The sequence below is a fragment of the Triticum dicoccoides genome, chromosome 6B (assembly GCF_002162155.2).
Source record: "Triticum dicoccoides isolate Atlit2015 ecotype Zavitan chromosome 6B, WEW_v2.0, whole genome shotgun sequence".
In the NCBI taxonomy this organism is placed as follows: Eukaryota; Viridiplantae; Streptophyta; class Magnoliopsida; order Poales; family Poaceae; genus Triticum; species Triticum dicoccoides.
The window spans coordinates 575,057,085-575,060,037 of NC_041391.1; positions in this window are offsets into that span (position 1 = coordinate 575,057,085).

The window sequence follows — 2,953 nt, forward strand, 5'->3', positions numbered from 1 at the left end:
CAACACTCACTGTTCATCCAGAGGCAGCATTGATCGGCTTCGGTTAGCAGCAGTAGCGAAGGAATCGCTAGATCGGGATCAGTTAATAGCCATCGATCGATCGCTCGGGTTCAGTACCGCATAGCCTACAGTGCAATCGCTCGGGTTCAGTTAGAGCCCTATGCCTCGCTCGGGTTCAGTTAGAGCCAACGCCTCGCACACACGCGCGTACGTGTACGAGAGAAACGCGCATCACTCGCCCCCCGACCACCCACCATAACCGGGAACTCGCTGAAATTTTCCTCGCCCTCGCTTCTACCAGGACGAAAAGCCCATTTTCTATCATGACATTTTGTCATAGAAGTAGGAGCCCACCACATCTATGATGATACCGGGTTTTGTCACAATTATCGCCATAGAAGTGTCATAAGTATGACAAGAAAAAATTGGTTCGGCCCAAAATGTCACGGATGTGTATTTTTTTTGTAGTGATTCATTGTCCCTGTGTTGTGTGATGGTGTCGTGGTTATGTGCCTGCGCATAGGAACAACTTAACTCGGCATGTTTGCGGTAGTTTCCTCCTTGCGAGGTGCGTGCTCGAGGCTTCGCTGGGTTCCTTAAGAGCTGCAAAAATCGGTTGGGAGAATCATTTCCGAACCTTAGTCGCGAGGGTTGCCGGCTATGGCCCGGTGCTCTGTGTCGTGATGCCCGAGGGACATGGACCAGGAGGGGTGCTCCCGCTGTGAACTTGAATGAGGGAGCCTCGCAAAAACCTAGCAAAAAAGAGGCCTCACGAGGGCGCCCACGCAGCCCCCTCGCGAGGCTTGTGAGAGAGAGAGCGAGCCAAACAAAAGCCAAAAATAGAGAACAGGGGCAGAAGACGGCAAACGACACTAGAAGCAACTCCAATAAAGCTTCAAACAAGGGAGAACAAGCCAACTGCGGAAAGCAAATGAAAAGCTGCGTCCGGCACCTAGTCTAGTCTTTAACGTCTTCTCACCAGCGCGGAGCTAAGTGCTGCCACTGGGCATGGGTGGGAGCCCCGAGGCCCGAGGGCGGCACTCCGGAGACTCCGGGGCGTGTACAGCCCCAACTCATTATTACGTTTGAGTGTCACGGGCGGCAAGCTTCACAAGCACTGGGCCTTCTTCACAGGCACCGGGCCTTTCTTTGGGCGGCGAGCTTTACAGGCACCAGGCCTTCTTCACAGGCACCAAGCCTTTCTTTGGGCGGCGAGCTTCACAGGCACCGGGGCTTCTTCATAGGCACTGGGCCTTTCTTCAAGGGTAGAACTTCCGGAGGTGCTGAATGTTCCAAGCATTTGGGATGGGCACCCCCTCCTGAGTCTCCAGCCGCGCGGCGCCTGGCCTGGAAACATGGACAACCTTGAACGGGCCCTCCCACATGGGCGAGAGCTTATGCAGCCCTTCCCTGGAGAGCACTCGCCTGAGCACGAGGTCAACTACCTCGAGAGTCCTAGGGCAGATATTGCGGCAATGATACCGCCGCAGCGCCTGCTAGTATCTTGCTGCCCACAGCGTAGCTTATCAATGGCGCTCCTCCCCCAGCACGAGGTCCATCCCCCACATGGTGTCCTATTGCGCTTCATCAGACGCTAGGACCCACGCGGAGCGACGCCTGACCTCATGAGGGAGGACCACCTCTGCTCCGTAGACGAGGAAGAACGGGGTCTCGCCAGTCGACTTGGTGGTGGTAGTGCGGATGGACCACGGCACGGACTGGAGCTCATCGTACTAGCCCCTGCCGCAGGCCTCCAGCTTCGTTTTGAAGGTCCTGGTTTTGAGGCCCTTCAAGACCTCTGCATTGGCGCATTCGGCCTGGCCGTTACTCCGGGGTTATGCCACCAAAGCGTAGCATATCTGCATTCCAAGGTTAGCACAATATGTTTTGAAGAGATTGTTGGTGAACTGCGAACAATTGTCGGTGATGATGCGATTAGGGACCCCGAATCCGCTCACGAGGCCCTTGACGAACTTGACTGCTGAACCAGTCGGGACGGTGCGGACGGCTTCCACCTCCGCCCACTTGGTGAACTTGTCGATGGCGACGTAGAGGTAGCGGTAGCCCCCAGGCGCTCGAGGAAACGGGCCCAAGATATCTGCTACAGCTTGAACTTCCGTTGATTTTACTTGAAGAGGAAAGGGTGATGCAGCACAGTAGCGTAAGTATTTCCCTCAGTTTTTGAGAACCAAGGTATCAATCCAGTAGGAGGCTCCTCACAAGTCCCACGAACCTACACAAACAAACAAAGAACTCGCAACCAACGCGATAAAGGGGTTGTCAATCCCTTCACTTCCACTTGCGTAAGTGAGATCTGATAGAGATAATATGATAAGATAAATATATTTTTGGTATTTTACAATATACGTTGAAAGAAAAAAAACACCACATAAGGTACTGTAATGAACTCATTATTTATTTATATTGGTGTTAAACCTACTGTATTCCAAGTTCTATATTGTTCATACCCTTATATACTAGCCATAGATGCATCAAAATAAGCAAACAACACATGAAATATAGAATCTGTCAAAAACAGAATAGTCTGTAGAATTCTGTATCTAACGCAAACTTCTGGAACCTTACAAATCCTACCAAAATAGGAAGTCCTAAACAATTTGTTTATGGAACAGCATCAAAAAGAATCAAAGCAATATCTCGTTCTGTGATTTATTGAATTTTTTCTCGTGAGTGCAAAGTTTCTGCTTTTCAGTAGAATCAAATCAACTCATATCATAGATTATCCTATAGGTTCTACTTGGCACAAACACTAAATAAAACATGAAAACACATCTAAACAGAAAGTAGATGCAAAAATTATTACTAAACAGGAACAAAAACAAAAAACATAAAGAAAATTGGGTTGCCTCCCAACTAGCGCTATCGTTTAACGCCCCTAGCTAGGCATAAAAGCGAAGATAGATCTAAGTAGTGCCATCTTTGGCACTTGGGG